The sequence below is a fragment of the Phlebotomus papatasi genome, chromosome 3 (assembly GCF_024763615.1).
Source record: "Phlebotomus papatasi isolate M1 chromosome 3, Ppap_2.1, whole genome shotgun sequence".
Lineage (NCBI taxonomy): Eukaryota > Metazoa > Arthropoda > Insecta > Diptera > Psychodidae > Phlebotomus > Phlebotomus papatasi.
In genome coordinates, this window is record NC_077224.1 from 17,322,732 (window position 1) to 17,347,588 (window position 24,857).

The window sequence follows — 24,857 nt, forward strand, 5'->3', positions numbered from 1 at the left end:
TACCCTGCTGGACCCAAACGGTAAAAGATGTCAAGTTCCGGTCTTCCGTGACCTCTAATAAAAAATATATATCTCCCGACGTTTTTTTCATCCCCTTCAAAGGCATGTTTTTTGGTTTATTTTGAAAGAGGCTCCTACGATTTATTTTATTTATGGTTCTGTTTTGAAGGTGGCCTTGGTGAACATTTCCTCCAAACATACCTATGATGGCCTAAAAAAAGCGTCATATTGAATTTCTGAAGGAAAAAGTTTTTACTACTTTAGAGGGTCTATTTTTTAATAGATTTGGTTAAATTTGGATTTTTTGGAAAGGTCTTGAAAATTTCAATTCAACTACATCAGTCGCATCTGTAATGAATCGGTTACGTACCCGTAAATGACCAATTTTTACATTTCAGTATAAATTTAAATTTATAATTGAACTTCAGTTAACTTCAGGCTATTAGTCAGCGCTTTGATTAATTTAAAAAGTTCTCTTTTATTTTATTATTACACCATTTTCTCTTATTTTTCTCTTGTGTCTGAATATCATCGTCATCTACCGTATTTTTTGCAATTTTTTAACATTGCGTCGCCGATAATAACCAGAAGTAAACTGAAGTTCAATTTTCAATTCAAATTCTATCAATTTTTTCTCGACAATTCAGAACATGAACAAGTATGGTTAGGGAGAGTACTGTGAGTGACAGATCGGCTGATCGGCGCCGATTAGTGTCCATGATAGACTGATCGGCAGTCATAGTAAACCGTGAGTGATAGATATGATTACCCCCTGCAAAAATTCAAACACATCAATATTTCAAACATTTTCCTTCTCTCATCTTGAATGCTTCTTCATGTGAAAGTCAGATTAACTTTGTTTTGTCCCTGGTCTCGAGCTTATGCATTTCTCAAGAATTTTTGTTCAAATGGAATATCTTGAGAATTGCATACGAAGGAATTGATGACCATAATCCTTTGATGGAATTTCTCATTTGAGCTTTTCAATTGATTTTCCATTGCAAGAACTTCAATTTTCTGCAACATTTCCTCATACTCTTCTTTCGAAACATTGTTGAATGTTGCACTTCAATGATGACTCAATATTGACCTCATCCCTGACTTAATTGAGTTTGTGGTTGGGTTAGAAGTAGGTGTTCTGCGGAGGAAAACATTGTATCTTGGAAACTTAAAAAGTGTTTTCCACCAAAACAAAATGAAAACAGTGCTGTAAATCAATTAGTTTTTGGTATGTAATGTTCGACGATGTAATTAATTACATTGGGAAATGCATGTGAGGAATGGAGCAATTGAACGCACAATATATTGGTTTGGGAATGCTTATAGGGGATCTTTCTCCCAGGAAGTCTTTTGGGGAATATTCCCTCGAGGTTGAAACATGTCTCCACCATACCCTCCTCGGCACCAGGATAAAATTTCATTGTGCCTTTGTGGGTGGTAAATACCACAGTCCAACTTTGTTCACATACTGGAATGAATAATTAACCATTTTGTAAATTATTGCCGGAGCTCAGGGAGCAATTATATAGAAAATAATGAATTTACTATCGTGTGATGAAAACATGGGGGCCACATATTATTGAATTATGGTGCTCTTTGTGAGCTTTGACCCAACCTCGTATAAAAAAAAAAAATTAACAGTGTCAACTGTGAAAAATACAAAGTGAGAAAAAGCAGTGGGAGTGCTCCATTGAATGCTATGTACTAATTTTATCAGTATTAAATTACACGATATCTAATTATAAAACATGAAATTGAAAAACAAATACCTGTACCGAAGACCAACTGAAATAATGTTAAGGATTTACTAAAAAATATTAAACACTACTGGTATTTTAATTAATTACTCTTTTTCCAGAAAAATTCAACATTACATTGAGAAAAAAAAATGTTAAAAGAATATTTTTCATCGGATTGAAATTACCCCTCGCAAGATAATCTGAAAAAATCATACCGGTTACCCTTTTTAGTCATAGTTGTATGAAACAATCACTCCTAGTACCCTCATTTTTGCAATCCATAAGTCCGGTTTTTTGCCACATGGTGCGCTAGTAGCGTTCGTTATATTTTTCTTCAATCGAACGCTTTCAATCAGTCAAAAAATTCACGATGGAGGAAGGTTAACGTGTTGAAAGTGAAAATCCGAATATTGTGAAATTTTAGAAGACTGGACAATCTTTAATAACGGGATTTTCCGTCTATTAATATGTGGAATCTGCGGACGAGAGCTCCTGGAAGCGCTTGATCACAGAAAGTGAAAATTTTGCGACAAGTTTAATTCAAGTTTATTATTCAAGTTTAATGTTACTTATACACCGGAATAAAAATTATGAAAAAATAAGGTGAATTCTTTTTCAGAATAATATTTATAGGAGAATGTAGGCATGGTTTGCACAGAATGAACCTTCAAACGATGCGAATTTTCTCTTTGTATGCAAAGAGCTGACTTACCGTTTCTCATCTCGTTTCATGAGCTTAATAATTATCTACACAGTAAAAAAAATTACAACCACTATGGTTGGGGATTTTTGCACGAGCATTATAGTTGTGAGATTTATGTATTGGCAAATGTTTTGTAATGGCAATGTTGTGTATTGTCAATTTGTGTATTTTATAAAACGGCTTCCTGTCTATAATTTTGATTGTAGAGCAATTTTGTTCAGTTTATGCGTGTATTATCTGTGAAAAGTCTCTGTATTGAACTAAGAAAAAAAGAAAAAAACGAACAAAAAAAAGAAAAAACATGAAGAGCGAGCCTGAGACTTGAACCCATAACCTTTGCGTTGATGGTCGCGCGTTTTCCGGCCGCGCCACAAACTTGCTTACTTCTCTTGAGCAAATGGCCAAGAATTGCATCGTCAATTTTTCTAATTTACGTGATGTTTCCTCTGTTTTCTGTTATTACATAATTATTCCTCATTTTTTACGACTAAGGCATATTTTAAGAATCCAATGAATGATTCTAGAAGACAATTAGACAGTTAGAAACGCGAAAAATGTCTAAAATCTTTGAATAATTGCAATAGTGAACAATTTTGACAGTTCTCACACAAATTTTCCCATACACAAATTTCATTACACAAACTTAATTTTACTAGAATTATCTTAGTATCGTACTACAAATATGATAGTAATTTTACAATTTACAACCAAAATGCTTGTGGCAATACACAACTTTTCCCATACACAACTTTATTTCTCACACAATTTTTTACTGTGTAGGTCTTGGCAAACAAAGGGAAAATTTGCGTTGTTTGAAGGTTCACTCTGTACGAACCATGCCAACACTCCCCTATCTTTTTGAAATTTTTATAACTCAATATTGACTTATTGAGGGGTCACTAGCAACCAGAAGTTGATATCTTATGCCGTTTAAGTTCCAGATAGGTGACAAATTAAAAAAAAGCTGATTGTCAATATCCAATTTGATATTTTTGATATAGTTCAAAGTAACTCAAATAAATTCTGCTATATTTTATTGAATTTTACTAAACATTTCGAAATGTTTTATTATTGATTTGTTTATTTATTATTTTTTATTATTTTGCAATTCAGTGAATTATTTTATCTAAATTGACAAAAAATGCAAAAGACCTAAGCAAAGTAGCAGATAATATAAAATAAATAAACAATTTATCGTTAAGAGAGAGGAAAATTATATTAAGTAAAGCTATAAATCGGTAAAGTTCCTTTAAGAATCTGCTTATAAGGAATTTGTCATGCTTTCTATAAACTTTTGAATAAGTACGTTGTCCTCCATTTCTTCCCAAGTTACTTTATAAGTATTAAAGAATCTCTATGCTAAGGGCTATGAATCAATAAAAGCCTTGAGTACCTCCCTACAAGGTTCCGGCCCTTTGTGCAGGTTTTTCAGATCAAGGTGTTTTATCATTGTAATGCAATTATATAATTTTCACATTATTTCACAATTGAAAAATTTTCTTTTAAATTTAAAATCGATCCTTTTTGAATCACTTTCCGCTTTTCACTGCGAAAAAAACGGAATTAAACACTACACCAGTGATTTTCCGGGGGATATTTTTCCACAAGACTGACCTTTTCCGTTTAATTCTCATTGAGGAAAGTGGGTAGTGGGTATCTTTCCAGAGGATGAGCTAAAATAAAATGAGGAGGCAGCAGCAAAAAAACGCGGATAATAAATTTGTTGAACAAGACACAAATTCGAGGAGCTTTTAGGGAAGAAAGTTAATCGATAGTGTGCCCTTGGTGAATAATCTTCAGCACATAGTGCAAGAATGTCTTTTGATATTTGTCACACCCTTCGCAGGATGGTGGTTGAGTAAATATTTGCTAAAGAACATTTTCCAGAGAAAGAGAGAGTGGTGAAAATGAATAATTGGGGACATTTGTCACAGATCGCTGAAATCATACACTAAATTGCATTTTCTTGAAGAGCACGCGTTTCAAATTGCAAAACCACCAACGACTTTACTAGTATACCCGAGGCTTTTCCACAAATTGCCAACTTTCTCCAATTCATTTGTCTGCTGGATTTTCCACCACCCACCCCTCTCCCGAAAAAAAAAATACCCTCATCACCAACAATTTATCTTCAAAATATATAAATATACCTTTTGATATCCGGTACCCTGTGTTATGATTACGTAACAGCATGTCTATGATGATCCGCAAACGTTGACTATCCCCTACCATAAACATAATACAAATTTAAAATTTAATGTTGCTTTCAGGCGTATTTACGGAAAATTTGTTTACACAGCAAACAGTTATGCGGAACATTCTTCGAAATAGGATTTAATACATAAAAAATATTAAACATTATTTTGCAATTAGGTTTCCTGCAAAATATGGATTTTTCCTCTAAATCAATATTTTCCATTTGTTACTAAATATTTAATTTTAAATAGTGTGGATTTTATTGAATTCCAAGAAGAACGCAGGAAATGCAAAAAAATACAGACGATACAGATCGAGTTTTATGGAAAAAAATCCTAGTTTTCATTATTGAGAGCTTGTTTTCGGAAATAGAGTTACAACAAAAATGTTTAACTTGCGACTTAAGCCGAGAGACGGCTTAGTGTAATTATTATCAAATTAATAATTACACTAGATTAGATTAGGTTAGATTATTAAATTGGGCGGTGACTCAAAATACATATTTTTGGTACCGCTGCACCTAGGTCTCTCTGTTTGGGCCCATTATGCATCCTCTAGACCACCCCTAGGGGCAAGAAGGTGAGGGTGCCTCCTGATCGGTTTATCGAGAATTCTCGCATGGCCAGCTGTATGGCAACCTACTTTCCAAGTTCCCGCTGAGCGTAATCTCAGAGCGACCGAGTACGTCTCCGTCTTTATAGTGGAAGTGGTGTTGTGACGCATTTTACTGCTCGAACTCCACGGACAGAGCAGTATATATAATCCCTCGATTTTTTCACCCCCCAAAATTTCCACCTTCCACCCCCCGAAGACCCAATTTGTCAACAAATCTTCACGTTTCAGAAGATTTCTGAGAAATGTCGTCACGCTGTTTGTCCGTCTGTCCATCTGTCCGTCTGTCCGTCCGGCTGTCGCCAGCTCTAGACGCCAAACGGTAAGAGATAGCGACTTGGGTTGGGATTGGAACCTAAGGGAGATCGCCCCCATAAGTCGACCCAAGGATCGTTAACATGCCCCTCATCCCCCCTCCCCTTCACCACCAAAACCATGTTTTTTTTTGGATTGCTCGAAAACGTGTCGTGCGTTTTTTTTTTCATTTTTGGACATGTTTTAGAAATTACACAGGCGGACATTTCGTCCTTAGACGAAAATACCGTTGAATCATTCCTACACTGAGAAAAATCCGAAAAGTTAAAATAACATTCCGGAAATGTTAATTTTACCCTGCAGTATTGATCCGAAATCGGTGTAAATATTACCCTTTTTATGTGTATTGGGGGTTAAAATTACCCTTTTATGTTAATTTTAGCCTTAAAAAGGTGTAAAATTAACATTAAAAAATGTTGATATGTTTTTACGCCTAAAAAATGTTAAAGTTATGAGGAAAAAAGTTAATTACACCCTCTTTTTTTTCTCAGTGTAATACGGTTTTTCAAGGTGAAATGTTTAAAAGACACTAGAGAGCGCATTTATCAAACGAATGTGTCATGTTTGGGGTCGTTGGAAAGGTCTTGGAATTTCCTATAAAACTGAACCGATTCCAATCGGTTCTGAACCGGTAATGAACCGGTTCATAGCCAATAACCAATTTTAATCCGAAAATCGATACTTTTAAAACAATTTTGGAGGATCTTCTGAATGATATATGAATCGGTTCAAATCGGTAAGTTACGAGTTTGAGTATTTCTCAAATCCTGGGACGCTCTGTCACCCATTTGTGCATCACAACCCAGTTTTCAAATATTCATGATCGCGCTGGTTCTTTCGTGAAATATCAAGAAAAGACATGACCGATCATGTCCAGCACCGCGACAGTTCTTCTATCCAATTATTCCTTACGAAATTTAAAGTCCAAAGACATAGGTATTCCTTTAGGGTTATAAACACTTTGCAGCCATTAAAAAAGGCAGATGATCCTGAAAGGTCGTAATATGACGATGGGCGATATATGAGTGACCAAAAAGGGGATGCATTTGTTGGCTTAAGCAAACAAAGGCATACTCTATTCCTGGAAAACTCGTAAAATGGGTGATCTATGATGACAAGTTTTTAAGATTACTTTCTCTTCGAGACTAAAAGCAATAAAACCTTGAAAATAAATGGGGACAAGGATGGGAAACGATCAAAAATGTGTGCGATCTTCGGCCATCCCAATTAAGCACCCCCTTTCTTAAGGATATGGAAAGTGTTGATATTTTTATGGGCACTTAACGATCGTTTTCAGACGATTGATATCTTGAAGTTCGTCCTGAATCACTAATGAGCAATTATTGGAATTGGACACCTTTTCTAGGAAATAATGTCGATTATGGTGCGAGTGGAGGATTTTAGTATAAAAAAGGTAGCTAAATTCAAGAGGTTGGTTCAGTCACAGTGTAAACGTAGCCCAGGCCACTGTGTAGTGTAACGAGTGTAACCTTTCTTCAATAAAAAGTAGGAACCCAAAAATAGTGTTTAATTAAGAGAAAAACTTCCAACTGGTTCCGGAGGCAACAAGGTGGCCTCAGTTGGGGTCACCACAGTGGTGGTAGGCTTAGCATGACCTCAAGAGCCGCTGTAGGTACCGTCTTGATCGGCCACGTCACTGAAAGTCACGCTAGTCTTTGAAGCCGCTGTAGTAATCGTGCCGAATTTCGGAATTCGATCCTCGGCCACCAAATTACAACTGTATATCGAAGTTTCCATTCCATACTATGCTATCTCACAATGACAACTTGTCATGAGAGCCATTTGAAATTGGCTATTTTCTATGCTGCCTGTGTATTCATTTATTTATTTATTTATTTTTAAATGGACTGTTTCGTTGCCCGGACGTCGGATGACCACCAAATGTTCACCAGTTGTAGATCTCGGTCCCAGGAACAACATATCTCTCGGAGTTATAAAAGGCTAAGTCGACTCAGCCTAGAAATAAAAGAGGGTGCGATTAACTTTTTGTCCACGTAACTTTAACACTTTTTAGGTGTAAAAATATATCAACATTTTTTAATGTTAATTTTACACAATTTTAAGTGTAAAATTAACATGAAAAAGGGTAACTTTAACCCAATTTACACCTAAAAAGCATAATATCAACACTAATTTCGGATCAATAATGCAGGGTAAAATTAACATTTCCGAAATGTTATTTTAACTTTTCGGACTTCTCTCAGTGTATCAGATTCGAACAAACTAAGCCGTTTCTCATCTTAGGCCAAGAGACAGATTAGTCAAAAACTAATGGAAATCTAATCTGAAAACTATTTTGATTATAATTACGTTATGCCGTCTCTAGGCTTAAGCCGTAAGTGTTTTTAGGACATAAATAAGTCTTTGGTTTTGGGTTTTGCAAAATATTGAAAATATAAATTTGGTAGGAATAGCATCAAATGTGATATAGCTGTAAATAAATCATCTACCGTAATCCAGATTATAAAAACCTAAGATTAATGAGTCGATAAGTTTAACTTTGTATAAAAACCGTTGTACTGAAGGATTTTGCTTTAAGTAAGTAGGAAATATCTTAGATTTTTAAAGGTTTCAAAAGAGACATCAAAAATACCTTAGGCCTATTTAATGCATTTTTTTCAATTTCGCAGTGTGATATTTAATTCGCGTCACCGATTAACGGTTAACGATTTTATTAAGCTTTTAAAACTTAGACCAAGGATGAGATTTGCACCTGCTACCTATTCCTATTTTGATGATGAGAGGGGATAAAATGTTAGAGAGAACTGGGATGCAATCCCATTAGACCCCACAGGGGTTGGCTGGGCAAACCATATCCGTGGATAGAAATTTGATGTTTCAGGATGTCAAAAGGATAAATGCCCTAGGGGCTAGGCAATCGACAAGCCTAAAGCTTAAAAATAGAAGGGTTAAAACTTCACTAGGGAATAACTTTCCAGGAAAATGAAAATTGTGTCGGGAAAAACCTATCCCTTTGGCCATAGAATTTTTCTTTGACTCAATAGAATAAATAACTTTGTTTGCTGATGGGAACCATTGCGTTTTGCGGTATGAGAAATTAATTGGAAAATGAATTCTCACACAATATAATCCATTGACAAACATCCCTCGACGATTGAATTTTCCAAGCTCCCTCCGAAGGATTATTCTGTAGCTATATACAAAATTGCCGAACCACAATACAATTCCACCTTATCGTTTGGCAGTTTTATTTTTATGGGGTTGATTTTATTGAACTGTAAATCGAATATTAGGTTTATTTTGTATCTACAAATAATGTGGGTGTGCTGAGGAGTTTGGTACCGAGTGAATTGAGATGTGATGGTTGTAGGGGGTGGAGTTCCTTGGTTCAGATGCAACGTAATGGTTATTTTATGATTGAAATTTCACAATGTCACAAACCAGAGAAATTGATCTCTGATCATCTCTTGGCTTTTACTCCAAGACCACATCCGTCTGTTTTTTTTTTCTCTCAGGGATTGGAGATGGGGGTAGGTTGAAATTATTTCCATATGAGGGATTGTATGTGTGGAAAACAGAAATTTTCCTCTGGAAAAATACAACAATAAAATTCTTGTTTTTTTGTGTTCATGCTCTTACGATGGTTTTTCCGTCTGCTTTCAATTTCATATGCGAAATGAGACACCATAACTTCAGCCAAAGTACTAGCAATATTTATAAAAATACTTTTTTTTATGGTTTTTAATGAAAGGACTCCCCTTCCTCCACTCAAAAGAAGTATATTTGGTATGGCAGAAAAGACACTAAAACACTTGAAAAGTAGGCTTTTTCACTCAGAAATTACCTTTCACGTGCAACAAAATATGCCATATTGATCAACAATTGTCGGAAGGATGCTATTTCCTTCAAGGAATTTTCATTAAATTGCTACTAAAGTCCAGACAAGGAAATGATTAATTAGAATTGTTGGAGTACAAACCGTTTGGGGAAAGTGGAATTTTCAAATAACTCTTTGAATTGCATTCAGCAGCAATTTCTGGGTGGAATAGCAAGGGGACGGTTACTTGAGACTGATTGCATCGATATAGGTCAAATTTCACGGTTATGTAATTAAGAATAGAGATATTTCCGTTGAGCCAAAATATCAGTCCGCAGAATAAATGTCTGTGAATGAAAATTTAATTAAATTGCGTTGAGATACCACTGGAATTGGGAAAGAGAACTGGAAAATAGTGATAAGGCTTCTTCAGTTGAAGAAAGCTAGGATTCTTTTAATGGGAATTAAGTTTGAAAAATGAAGTAGGAGCCGTATTTCTAAAATAAATCTAAAATAAGATAAAATGTAGGGGAAAGTACTCCCCTTTCGAACGTTCATGCCTTCGAATAATGTGATTTTTCTTTTAGTTTTCCTAAGAGACTAACACATTTCTATCAAATATTAGTTGGCTTATCATCAATTGTTGATAATTCAGTGATAATTTAGTATAAATCTCTTACGAAAACCATAAGAAATTCACATTATTCGAAGGCATGAACGTTCGAAGGGAGAGTACTTTCCCCTAAGATTTTCTTTAATTCTACCGCACTTAACACTAAACCTACCAAGAACCGGTCAAATTGACCGGTTTAAAACTTTTTAAAATTAACACATATTTAAACGGTACAATTTCGCTATCAAACTATCAATTTCTTAAAATGTCCATGTAATATATTTTTCTGTGTTTAAATTTAAATTTTTACCTTCTTTTCCAAGAAAAATTTCTTTAGTATCCTACCCTACCGCGGTCTGTCATTTGACCGATCGTGCTAGGAAAAAGAACCAAAAACGTTCGGTAGGTTTAGTGTTAATGATGGCCTTCAACGATCGTATCTACCATGTTCAAACGGCGAGGACTGTCCTTAATTGCTAGGGTTAAAGGAAAGCTTACGAACAACAGGAAGTCACCCCTGGAGGGCAAAGTTATCGTCATCTACGGTATGTTTACACTGAAAATTTCACACTAGGATCAGATTAATTCAAGCGTGTAGCGAGGAAGACAGGAAAAGTTTAAAAAAAAAAACAATATAAAAAATAATTTAATAACGCTATCGGTCATCTTCGAAGCATTTTCATCCGAAAAAAACTCATTTACTAGCTTAAAAACTCTTTTCTCGAACCTTATGAGCTCTTTAAAAATGCAAAATCATTCAGTTTGGACTAAAACTGTTTTTAAACCGGATTTTTTTTTAAGAATTTCACAAAATATTGTTAAAAATTTTGAAAAGGATTTTTGGAAAGACTTTGGGGAAGCTTTTGATGAACTTTTTTCAAAGAAAACTGCGATTTTGTCTTAGAAAAGCTTTTAAGGAATCTACCAAGTTTTTTTTCAGAACTTTTTTCTAATTGAAGTCTTCTTGATGTCCTTACCAAGCCTTTAGCTTACGAAATCCTCAAAGTTTATCAAGAACAGCTCATCATTCATTACAAATTATTTAATTTTATAATAATAGGTGAATTTTAAAAGCTTTTTAGAAAGCTTGTAATTCTCCTTCGAAAGGCACTTTCAAAGAAATCCTCAACCTACTTTTAATAATTTCCTCATATCAGAAAAGAGCTAATATTCACTTTTGAAAAAAAAAACTATTGAAAGAGTTTAACAGCTATCAGAATCGCTATAAATAATCAAATTCGAATTAAAATAGGATTTTGCAGTTTTTTTTCGTAAGTCCAAAGCGTTTATAACCTAAGGACCATTTCTTTTCTGATTTTATTCTCAGGATAGAAACGAAATTTCCTCTAAAAAAAAAACAACTCAGATCCATGGGAACCTTTTTGCACCATTGCATTGCATTGTTTTAAATTCACGAAAACCGGTGCAGAAATGCATACAAGAAAGATTTTTTTCAAAACTATTTTCGAAAAACTTGCCGTTATTATGAAAAAAAATTATGTTAATGTTCAAATAAGTCGAAATTCATTAAAATTGGATTATTATTAGATTTTTGTGCGATTTTTCGAGAAAAATCTCGTTGTTTTGGTTTTAAAAACGTGTTTTTGAAACATAATTTTTCTAAAACTATTCACATGAAGTACCAATTGACATTATTTTAAATTTTGATTCCTCATTTTTATTTCCTGATTTTAAATTTCCTAAAATTACTAAGGGAAGTGCGCCCCGGATCGGAATGTTAAGAGACATGCTCGATATTTCGTTTAAAGTAAATATAAGCCTAAAAATACTACTTGGTATTTTTATGTATGCTAATCGGTAAATTAGTGATCAATTTAACTATGTTTGTGTGCAATTGAATTTTAAATTTTTACAATGAATTAATAAAAAAAACAGGTGTAATTGCAACTATGTACTCTGCACCTCGAATCATCACCAACGTAATCAGTTGTCTCGCACGGAAAATTGGTTTTATAAATTAAATCTGTGCTAATTCACTGCATTCTTGTGAGAGTTAAATGGTAAAAAGTAGCTAATAATTTTTAAATATTCATTTGAATTAGTGCAACAATATGAAAATAATCTGACAATCAGAGTGACACTGCCGATCGCTGGAACTCTTCCCTTACAATATTTCACCTTCACTTTAATTAACCTGAAGTATTTTTTAGACATATTGTACGAAAAGATAAAATTGTTAATAAAAAAATACGACAATAATTGATCAAAATTACGATATTTTTTGAAAGAGAGATTTTTTTGAAAGAGAGAGATAGTAAAATACTTCTAAAATATTTATTTATAGGGGAAGTTAGGGATAGTTCGCACGCTTTCTTGAACTCTATTTTCAAGATTTTTTTCCGACTTAACGTTAAAATGGACAGTGCATTGAGCTACACCAAAGAAATCTCTGATCTTTCAGGTTTCTACGGATGTCATATTGGCGGCCACAGAATCTTCGGTTTTTCTTGAACAGAGAAAAGAAAAAAGTATGACGATTTGTTCAAACCTTGCCACCGCAGGCAAGATTCGCACGATGGGTAGTATAGGTTCGTCATTGCATTTTTTCATGGAACAGATCTTATACATAATCAAAAACTATTTACTAATTGCTAGAATGAAGCCCCATGAACCACCGCAAACTATCACTGCACTAAAAAAGCTTTATAAAACACATTTTTTTCTCATTTATCTAAACTACTCTTTTTTCTTGCAAAACTTGCAAGTGAATGTCAAAAAAACGACTGAAATGTGAACATTTCAAGTGCGGCAACCCTAATAAATAAGTCAGCTGATTCTGCTTAGAAGCGCAAAAAAACCATACTTCAGAGGTTATGTCTATTTTTTCATAAACACAGAGAATTTTGTTTTGTTTTCGTGAAAGTAGAATTTTCCCTATTTAAAAATTGAATTGACAGTAAGTTTCTCTTCAGTGGTTTCCTGGAAAACGCTGGGTGAGTAAAATATTGAGTTTTACTAATTGTAATTGCAAATGTTTTGAACTCTTATTTTTTGGTATCTTTTAGTGTACAGGGAGTAGTGTGATGACATTGAGTTCCAGGTTAAAGATAAAGTTTTCACACTGTGAATAAGCGTCGTCTTAGGAAGATGGGAGAGAGACTACACAACAGTCGAAGCATAAATGAAGCAAATGATATGGTTTTGGAAACTCAACTATAATCTGACCTATGACTTTAAGAGCTTTCGGAAGAATTTTTGCCGGGGTGAGGATCCTTTCAAAACACTGAAAAGTGTGCCGCCACACGTTAATGCCGCAATCACATGCAATATATTAAAAGCGGACAGACATTTCCTGGTAAGATCTTTTCTCTGACTCTGTCATCACTAACAGCATTCTTGCTGTTTGCATCGTCCATGTATGCTGTCCACGTGAATCAAATGGCTGAAGATCTTATAATAGGCAAAAGAATTTGGTGTAGTTACCGTAGTTACCATCTGAAGCCAGGCTGGAGTTTTTTTCACCAAGTAAAAGAAGTTAAAGAGAATTTAGGGAAGTTTTAAAAAGTGAATCAATAAGATAAAAATATCGCAACAATATAAAGAGAGCAATAAAGAAATTTAAAGAGAGTTATTTTATTTAGTGGTTAATTTTTCGGGCGCCTCCGTTTCTTGGGCAGTATTTTTTCCTCAACCTTCGTCACTTCTTTGAACCACCTTTTGATCTTCCTGTCAATTTTTCGACTTCCTTGAGCCTTTTCTTCTTCTCCCTTTCCCTTTTTCCTTCTTTGAAGTGCTTCGTCTTCTTCAGCTCTTGCTTCCGTCTCATTTCCGGAGACCCGGTGATGATCGTCGACACTGTCTTTCGACTTTTGTTGGGTGGAATAAAACCTCCGGAAACATTGGTGATTCCAGCGATCGTAACGTTTTCCCCTCGATCAGTGGAAACAACAAACTTGATTTTCCAACTTGTTAAGCATTCCGTGAACAAAACACATTTTCCTTTGCCGCAAAAACGCATGAGAGGACAGTCTCATCTAAATTGTAAATCCCGTAAATCCTGTCTGGCTCAAAATGATAGGTGTTCATCAACTCACAACACTTAATCAAGGAATGGGTCACTAGTGAGGTTATGATTTTCCAGTTGGAGTTGCCTGATAGGCGTGCAAACCATAACATTCTAAGCGATTGAACCTACACGAAATGTAGTATTTGTGAATTTTCCAGTACTCTCAAAATAATTTTCCTCTGATGAAAAAAGTTATTACGCAAATATTAACCCACATTAACCCTTCACCCACTGATGTAAGTGTTTTTTAATTAAATGAATTTATCTGTGAAAAATCACATGAAATGTGTACCATCAAAATTACCGATTTTGGGACAATTTTGAATTTGTGACCGTAGAACCTAGGAAAGAAGGGCTAGGCTGCCTATTTTTGCAGTGAAGATAAGGTTTATGAATACCTATCTTATCCTTAAGAAATGAGAAATCAGCTCTTTTTAAACAAAGAGAAAAACAGCATTGTTTGAAGGCTCGCGCGTGCGAAGCATCCCTAACTTCCCCTACAAAAATGTTTTAAAATGTATTTTTATAAATTGAATTTGTTTCGAAATATGGTTTTAACAAAATAAAAAAAAGAGTATAGAGTAATGTAAGATTTTGAAAAATGAATGCTCTGGTTAGGGGATGGTGATCAGTTTCCAAACGCGCCAGCCTTCAAGTATTGCATTCTTTTTTTTATAATTCCAAAGCAAAAATTCTTAGCTATAAACTGCCAGGTACAAGAGGTCAGCTTTCGAAACAGAAGTTCTCAATATTTAATTAAGTATTCAATATTTAAAATTTTTTTTTGAGAAATTCGAAAAAATCGCTTCCGAAGTTACCTATCTTCCCTTAAAAATTGTTGTTGTTTTCTTTTTGACTTTGAAAGGCACCGAGATGACTGTCTTCGATTTCAAATCAAACACTTTTACCGCATTTTGCCATCAGTACAAATTAAAAAAATATCCAAAAAATACTGTGACATCCTCGGAACGGTCTTCGATAGATCTATCTATTGAACAAAAATAATAAAAATCAGTGATATGAATAGTGATCATTCTCGAAATCAGGGATGGTCTTTTTCAAGAATATTCATGAGCTAAATTGGAAATACCGTAGATGTAGGTGACTTTGCATTCCGGATGTGACTTTGCACCCCTGTTTTTCATAAATGTTTCTGGAAATTAAGGATGGTCCAGTGACCATAAGAGTAAAATCTTAATAAAAGCAGTTGTGCAAAGCCACCCGCATCTACAGTAATTCATTAATTTACAGGATTGCAATAGCTGTGATTATGAGAGAATCTTAGAGTAAATCTTCACAATGGTAATGATGAAAGTTCCTCCTTCCAAAAACTAAGAAATGGTAGGAAGGAAGCGGGTCGCTTTGAAATTCTGCCAATTCCTGGATTTAATGTCAAAAAATCAAAGACTCTGTTGAGGTTCCTTTTAATCTTCTTTCATCACTGCCATTCCAATTCAATCGTCCTTTGTCCCCTCACTATACATTCAGCTGAAGAATTCCCTGCCTTAGAACATCCTCCTGCCCCTCCGTAGGAGGTTTTAATGGGTGGGTTGTATATAAAATCTCCCTGAAAGAGTGAATCAACCGACAAAGTCCTTGTTTGCCGAACAATATTCCCAGAAAATTGGTCTCTCTCTCTATCACAGGGACCAATGTCCCAGTCCTCCAATGGACTATTTTTTTTTGTTCCTTCCACTTTAAAGAAGTATATTTGTGCTGAATTGAGGAGCCAGTGAACATTGGGGTGGATTTGTAGGAAAAAGTCGTCGTTTTTTGCCACCCCACAAACGACACATCTAACGATCCGACCGTGGAACTTTTCACAATTCAACTATGTAATTTGATGTGATTTGATTATATTTCACAATTGAATTGTAAAGTCAAATAATTTGGTGCACTTTTTAGTAGCTGGATTGCTTTTATCGGGGGATTACAAGAAATATGAGCCAATGAAGTTGAAATTTTGACAGGGGTACTGGATTTTTTGGATGCAGTGTACAACTGCTGCACAATTTATTAATCAGGGATTTCAAGAAAGAACTATAATGGTATTTATTTTAGTCACTATTGAATTAATTTATTTTTTGTGATACTTACAAATTTTGCTCTCCTTGCTGCCCTAATTGGAGCCATAGTGTTTGTCTAGCCTTTCGTTATTGAATATATAGCCCCAACAGTTTGAAATAGTGACTAAGAATCTTCGATGGACCCCCTATAAGTGGACTCTGGGATAATAAATGAAAATTATTACTTACCATTTATTTCCTTTTTATCCTATTCAAATTAATTTTTTATTATTCTACAAATACGTTTTCTAAAATACGTTCAAAATACGATTCAAAATAATATTATCTGTCGTTAAGTACTCCTAATACAGAAGTTAAAATGCTTAACATAGTTTTTCTAACCTTTATTTTTGTACTTTTAATATCATTACAGACGCAAATTAAAAAGTGTTCTAAATTCTGTCCAGTTTCCAGTTCAAAAGTTGCACCGCCATTTAAATAGGTAAGTTTTATATGATTTCACCAATATACATAAATTTTAAGTCAGCTACATAATTTTTACTCAACCCTTTTATATTCCTGACATTCCTGACAGACACATCTTTCTTTTTTTTAATATAAATATTATTTTTGAGAGACTTTTTATAGAAAAATTAACCATTTGACGTTTAGCACTTGTAATGGCTGACAGTTATAATTATATATTTTTTAAAATTCAACGAAAAACTTAATTCAGAAGATTACATATGAACAAACGCAATATATTTTGCATTAGATAATTGGCAAAACGTAGTAAATAATTTTTAAATATTCATTTTATCTTGGTGGTCGATATCTTTTGCAAGCTGGCCGATACAAGGTGCATGGTCGATATGTGCTTCTTTTATCTTATTTCTGTTTTCTTTTGATAATAAATGTGTTTATTATGAAATTTATGCTCTAAACTTGTCAGTAGCTACGAGCAAAAACGGTAAGAAATATTCACTTTCGGTTTTCGGTGACCCCCCCCATTATCTCCAATAACATTATTGTCAGAACTTTTTTTTCCTTTTTCTTCTCATGCCCTCCATCTCCTCCAAAACCAAAATCCCAAACGCCAAGATTCCGAATGGGCCAAAATCCCGAATGTCCAAAATCCTAACAGGGATAAAATTACATGGAGGATAATGTGTAGAATAATTTCGCAAGACTCAGAAAATTTCCCTTTGCCTCCAGCAAGCGCGGGTGTAATCGTGGGAGTAGCTATGGCACTTTTAAGAATTCGGGATTCTGGCTTTCGGGATTTTGGCCCATTCGGGATTTTGGCTTTCGGGATTTCGGCTCTCGGGATTTTGATCGGGACCCGTTTTGAGGTTAGTTGATGTGAATATGTTGTCTTTAGATACCTATGACCGAAAAGCATGTAGATATTTATTTTTAGAGAACAAAATTAAACCACATTGAACGGATGATTTTTCTTAATTAAGATTTTTTGAAAGGTCTTGAAATTTCTAACCCGGCTGCATTAGACTTGATCGGTAATAAATCGGTAAAGTACCCGTAAATAATTTACTTTTTTTTAGAATTAATTTACTTTATTGTATGTCCGTCTACTTGCTACTCAAGCCAAAAGATGACTTCTTGTTAATGGAGCAATTTAATAGGTATTAAAGTGGTACAGGCCGGAGCCTCTCTACATTTCATTTTTCCATACGTTTTTGCATAGAGACACTAAAGACTATTGGCAAGTTTTTTCCTAAAGAGAATTGAAATATCAATCTGATATATTTCCAAATCGTGCATTAAAAGCTATCTAAAAATACATATTTCATAATGTTCACCAAAATTATATAAGAACTACGAGCAAATTTGTTTAAGTCGCTGTACAATATCTGCAAAATAAATGAAAAAATATCTGCTTGCTGGGCCCCTGGGTATAGGGGAATGTTGGCATGGTTCGCACAGAGTGAACCTTCAAACAACCCCAATTTTCTGTTTGTTTACAAAGAGCTGACTTACCATTTCTCATCTCGTCTCATGAGCTTAATAATTATCTATTTTATGGCTAAGAAATGACACTGAGAGAAATCCGAAAAAGTTAAAATAACATTCGGGAAATGTTAATTTTACCCTTCAGTATTGATCCGAAAACGGTGTAAATATTACCCTTTTTTAGGTGTATTATGCGTTTAAGTTATCCTTCTTTCATGTTGATTTTACCACTAAAAAGGTGTAAAATTAATATTAAAAAATGTTGATATAGTTTTACACCCAAAAGGTGTTAAAGTTATGACGAAAAGAAGTTAATCGCAGTCTCTCTTTTTTCTCAGTGGATGAACTACACACAGAAAAATGGAAAATTCTTAAACAGAAACACCCAGGAATTTAATTTCAAATCCCATCCAATGAATGCCAATGACCTAATTTTAAATCCTTGATCATTTAGTTTTAGTTGCAATTTGCAAATCTGTAGACGTTTTTCATTTTCCAGCTAATGCTGAACTTAAGTTCCCGAACTCTTAACTTGAAAGAGCTAGGGATTATAGCCCATTTCTTTCGCTCAGAGCTTCTAAACTTAAACGCCTCGGGGATTCACGTCCAATTTAAGTTCCCAGGATCTTATATATTCTTAAATTTAGAGTCAAAATTTTTCTGTGTGTAGCTTTTTGTAAACAAAGAGAAAATTTCCATTGTTTGAAGGTTCACTCTGTGCGAACCATCCCAACATTCCCCTACATCCTAAAAAACATGAAAAAAGATAATTCACCGAGAGCTCTTTCTCGTGAGTTCGAGCACTCCGCAAAGCTGGGACGCTTTGCCGTCTCTTTTAATTTTAAAATGTAGATTTTGAATAAAAATCCTCTCTTTTAAATTAGCTTTAGGGTAAGTGTCCTAATTCAAAACCAGTTCCAGACGCTTTAACTTTGACACAAGATTCAAGACATTAAATTATTTTTTTTTCTGAAGAAAATTACATAAATTTGCTCTTTGACTCTTCTAGAATATTACTATTTAGTACAAATTCTTTAAATTGAGTTTGAAAACTACTTTAATACAAGAAAAATACACATGTGCAAAATGCTACTATTGGAAACAATTTAATCCAAATGGAGACAAGGGAAATTTTTCAATTGGAGACAAACACTAAGTGATTAAGAAAATAGTTTATTTAATCATATTTTTTTTAGATGACATTTTTAGTATCCTCAATCTCGCCTTTTCACGGGTTTTCTCAAACCAGTCAGTGATGTTCTCAGAGGTAACACCAGTTCTTTGGGTGGTATATGATTCTGGTTTACGTCGGCTTAATTCAGGATGTCTCTTCAAAAACTTCCTGAACCAAGCATATCCTGGCCTTCCATCTACAAACTCATTGGTGATCTCGAACTTCTTACACATGAGTTGCACAGTGTCGAGGACTTGATCCTTAGTTATGGGATGCCATTTGTCAGCGCATTCCAAAATCCATTCAACAAGCTCGTCTTCCATGACCTTTGGTAAAGTGGGGCGCCTTCCCACACTGCATTCCTCCGGATATCTTCTAGTAAGTTTATTATAAAGTGTTGGTTTCGGAACGTGAAACAAAACTGACGCCTCTGTTAGTGATTTTCCACGACGAAAGGCTTCCAAAGCTTTGTTGAGTTGCTCTTAAGTGTAGGTTTTGTTCTTTTTCCTGGTCTTATTTTCCTTTCCCATCTGAAACAATAAGGAGATCGCTCCAATAAACCCATATTTTCGGTGTTTCCCATTGAAGCACTTGCGCACATTTCACAAATGCACTTTTTCTTCAGAAAATATGTAATTATTTTAATTGAGCACTTCACTTACGGTTAACAATAAAATTTAAGACTTAATTTCACTAAAATTTGTCAGATATAGTGCATAAACGTCAAAAAATTAATAAACAACAATCAGCTTACTTGCCTTTTTTATTAGAAAAAATGGTCGATCGATGAATTTTTTCGACGGTGAAAAGTTACACTGTCAATTGAGATGAGACTTTTAAATGTTAAAACTTATTAATATGAATGGATTTTCGCTTTATTTGAACCATAAGGAACTAAATATTAAAAATGTACCACAGAAAATGTATGAATAAAACTATAAATTGAGTATTTATTGTGGAAAAAATATGTTTCCATTTGGAGTAGCGAAAAATTTCCAATTGGAGCAGGTTTTGAATTAGCTTAATTTACCCTATTAGAAGAAATTTCAATATTTTTCCCTCTACTTGATGTGAAGCTTTTATGATTGTTTTTATGACTTGAATGTGTAACTGTGAGTGAGACTTGGTATAACCTGAGGGTAAGCTAGATAGACTTACCTACAGTGAATAATCTGATGAAGCTCTACCTTGATCTTCTAAAGGGAATAATGTGGTTTAGGGAGAGATTTTAAGTCCATTGAAATTCATTTGTATGGATGATGTACTCTTTGCAAGTTAAGTGTGTCACCCCTTGGTAAATCAGTTGGGTCAATCTGTATATGCTGGATATAGATCTCCTCCCCAATAGCCTTAATCTTGTGCACACTTTTCAAGAGACTTCCCCAGCCAGAAGGTTCACTTTTTCCACCACCTGCCCAAATTGAAGGACGTGCGGAGCTTTGCAGTTTAAACAAACTTTTGTTTGATGTTTGTTCCTTAGTAGTTTGTCCTCCGCCTTCCAGGTCCTTCCGTGCAAAGTGCAGGATGAAAAAAAAAGAAATCAGGGAGCAAGTTAAGGAAAAAGGTGAAAGGGAGATCAAACAAATATCTCAAATACATTTTTTTTCTCTCCGAGTGTAGAATTGGGGACTGGGGCACTTGGTCTTATACCTGATGGGGTTTAATGTCTCGAACTTCTGGAAATTTTCCAATTTATTCAATCGATTGGTGCATAAATCACTGGGATAGGTGGGTTGGGTGAAGATTTAGAGGAAAAAAAAATATAGAAGAAATAGGTCTCTTGAGTGGTCCAAGAGGGGTTGATTTGTATAAGTGTGCAGTTTTTAGTGGGATAATGCGAGGGTGAAAAGCGGTGCAGTTCTGAGGTTTTCTCAGGGCATGGGGAGATGTAGGGGTTGGATGGGAAAATCCTGCCAAAGGGGAAAAATTTCCCTTGAATGAAAATTCCCCTGAAATGTGAATGTGTGTGCGGGTATGTGGTGACTTTCCTCAGCGACTCTTTCCGACTATCACCGAGGGAAATTACTGCAATATAAACCATGGGAGTTTTCGACGATTTCCCGAGCCTCGACCATCCAGTTCATCTGTGGCACTTGCCTTCCACGGAGCCGGGTGTCGATATTTTTTTGCCCATCCAGTCCTGTGGAAGTCGTCGATGTGGGCGGAAGTTTTGACTCGGGTTGTCTTCAAGACTCAAAATATTGTGGTGACATTTTCACCCCCGGGAAAATTGTCTCTCCTGGTCTAAGTGAGATCTGGGAAAGTGTGTTAAAAAAAAATTGTGAAAGGATAAAAAAAATAAATTGTGGAGTAATCTGAGTTCGTGATAGCCTGGAGATTGTTCTATCTGGCTATTTGGTGATGGTGAGGAGTATAAACCCGATGGACTGAAAATTGTGAAGACAAGAGATTAAATTCATTATCTACTCAAACAATTTGCCACTATTTGTGGTGATATATATCATACAGAAGGGATTCTTTGTGAGCATTGGTGTTGCGGGTGGTTTAGTGTTGGGTGGAAAAGTGTACCATCCCTGTTTTGTTGGATAATCTCGCTGAATGAATTGTTTATTCGCGGATTGTCAGGGATAGTGAGATAGTGTAAGTTAATGAGTGAATTAGACCCTCATTTTTTTCTGGATTTAAAACGCACGTGGATTTATAGCTATTAGCAGATCAGACGTGGTGTCAGATTTCAATTTAATAAACAATTTACCTGACGACCCCCCCACAAAGTCTCTTACCCCACGCGCCTCATAACTTCCTTCAACGCGCCGGGGGATTTTGTGCCGGAAAGAAGAGGTGAGAAGAATTATAAATGAGTGCCTGGCGGCTGAGATTAGGGGACGAAGATGGTGATGTGTCTTTAGCTCTTAGAATTAAGTATTTCTCCGTGTATATGTGATGTCAGGGATTAACATTTTCATCGTGGAGCATCAAAAAGCGCTCCATGGATTGCGGGGAGTGCGGGTTGACTGAACTTACGTTCTATATATGTTGGCAAATCCCGGATGAACATCACCCACTCACACGTGTCTACCAGCGAGAAAAGTAAACTAATTGAGTTTATCAGTTTGTGCGCTCCTAACTTTTTTCTCCTGCGGATGTGCTTTAAAAAATTTCTTTTTTTTCATCTCCCTCAATTGATAAATGAGTGGGACTGTGATTGATGGTATGATGGTTTTGTGTGATATTTTTTTCCTTCCTTCTCCTGTTTTTTTTTTCCGGGACTTCTGTCCACCCAAGAAACATTTAATTCTGGGCGACGTTTTCTTTCGGGAGTGTCCTTACCCTCTGGTTTCAGTAAGCTTTTCTTTAATTCTGTCACTTAAGAATGATTTTGGCTCATCGGATATGGTAGATAGGATCGGTAGAGACCATACTTAAGTGAGAGAAAAGACTGTGTAGAGTTTCGTCTTAATAAAGACACAAGATTCTCTTAAATTTAATTATGGAATTTTTACCGAACCGACTAAGGGGCTGTTAAGGACCTAGGTGTCTACTTGCCTGTTAAAACAGATACCCTCCGTTTTTCAATCTATCTAAGTGGCAGGCTTACGAATAGCAAGGGGCAAAGTCACTTGCATCTTGAAGGACTAAACTTGAAGTAGGAGGAAATTGAGTATCTTTGAATTTGGATAGGAAAGAAACAAGACATTTAGACACTTAAGTCCTATACGGCGGTGAGGCTAAGTTCTTTTTTCAAAGGTACCCCTAATTCAAAGGTACCTCACTTCTCCCTAGTTTTAGGGTAAAATTCGGTAATTCGAATCGTTTCTAATTCGGAAAAAGAAAACCACTGAAAAGTACATGCCTTATACAAATTCGGGCTGCAGGCTTAAGCTTTGGCCATGTGACTTGACTGTTCTTATTTCTTAATAAGCAAATTTTTTTCTAACTTTTAACTATATTAAAAGCACTTGATCTGACGGATACTGAAAAATCAATGGAATTGATCAGGGGGTGACATTAGCTCTGAAAAATGCGACAGGTTTTAGTGTAAATTTTTCCCCGTTCTCGTACACATTTCACGATATACTCCAAAACTAAGTAAGTTGCCAATTTCGGGTTTTTGGTTGCGTATTCAATATTAAATTGGCTTTTATTTTGTATTTGTATTTTTTGTTAATTCATTCTACAATGACAGAAAACAGCTAATAAACTCAAAAGTATTTTTGGCTCGCTAGAAACATATGGGAAACATAGGAAACGTCATGCCCCTGGAATTGATTGTATTTTAGAAATCCTAGATCTTCGAGAAACAGACTAAACTGGCCTGAAGACCGTGTGACACTAAAGTTTTATACTACCGTAGATGCGAGTGAATTTCCATTGCACCTCTGCTTTTCGTTAGCCTTTCTTTAATTCTAGAACTTTAGAATGGGCTTTTAGTTCCAGAACGTTATTAATCGCTAGAATTAAATATAAGCTTACAGAAATCCAAAGTCACCCACATCTACGATAACTTCTTCGTGCTTTTCTGTTTTTGCCTATCTAAAACAATGACGAAACCTCAAAATTCCTAATTATAAATATTCCCATTTATCTAATTTTGCCCTTTAATTTTCAATTTTAATTTATTCCGAAAGGAAATAGGACAGCCTGTTCTTTGTACAAAAGTTTGCTCTAAACATTTATGATTGTCGTGCAGGATTTGAAGAATATATGGAAGCCATACGGCTTAAGATAATCCCTCTTTTTCGCTTCAATGCGAATATTTTAATTCCTTAAATCGGGAACACGGAGGTACGAGTACCTGTACCTGAAAATAAAGTTCACCTACACTTACCCTTAGAGTGTAATATTAGACGGCTACGGGTCAATTGAAAATTTTTAAGTGAGGTCCCAGAGAATTGGTACTTACCTTCCCATTTTCCTTCCAGTTTCTTATAGAGAACTTTTAGAATTCTTTATGTGAATACGAAAGAAATATTAACTGAACCTTGGTTAACTTGAGGATTTATGGAACAGCGATTCCATATGAATCCTCAAGCCTTCGAATAAAGTTCCTTTAGGGCAGCATAGTCTAATTTATAACCTGCTTCAAGTTCTTCTTGAATAATAAGAAATTAGAGGATGTAAGCCATATAACTAAACCTCAGGTCCGAAGCTCATGTTAAGGTTACTTGGGACTACTACGTTCTTATATTGTCTTCTTAAATTCCCTAATTTCTTATTAGTGTAAGATTCTTCGGATGTTTTTTACGTGGTATTAAATATTAAGGGCAAATAAACTTTTAAAAGCTATGGGGTACCTTTGAATTGGGAATCAAATCATTAAATGAAAATAGAACTTACCATTATATAATATAGCTCCATAAATCAGTTGTGAAGCTAAATTATGTTATAATAAAGCTCAGTTCCATTTTAAAGTAGCAGAGAAGAGCTCTATTTCAAAGGTGCCTCAATTTAAAGGTACCTTAGTTTCCCGTATATGCTAATCAGTAATATTGGAATTTTGAATTTAGACTTTAGAATTTACAAACTTTCGGAAACTGAGTTAAGTCTTCAGTATGAAACCTGCGTTATAGAATACAAAAAGAATTCTTCGAGGTAATACTTCACATTGCATCACGGTTCATTATTTAAAAACTCATAAAAGAATTTGTGAATACGTTCTTCCAATTCTTTCGTTAGGTTCCATGAAAACTTTTTTCTTAAGAAGCTCAGATTGACAATAGAATGTATCAAGTTAAGTTTAA

The 24,857-nt window shown here is 35.0% G+C and overlaps 1 protein-coding gene and 1 long non-coding RNA gene across 2 annotated transcripts in view; both read left to right on the forward strand.

The window, feature by feature from the left end:
* The window catches only part of LOC129807906 (uncharacterized), a 194,884-nt gene extending 178,378 nt beyond the window's left edge, over positions 1-16,506 (forward strand). The window contains exon 4 of the long non-coding RNA XR_008752337.1: positions 16,444-16,506. This is a non-coding gene — a long non-coding RNA (uncharacterized LOC129807906). The remainder of the gene's footprint in view (positions 1-16,443) is intronic.
* Positions 16,507-21,178: 4,672 nt separating this feature from the next.
* LOC129807907 (leucine-rich repeat-containing protein 24) overlaps positions 21,179-24,857 on the forward strand; it is a 209,886-nt gene continuing 206,207 nt past the window's right edge. The window contains exon 1 of the mRNA XM_055857505.1: positions 21,179-21,957. The gene's annotated coding sequence lies outside the window, so the exon portion shown is untranslated. The remainder of the gene's footprint in view (positions 21,958-24,857) is intronic.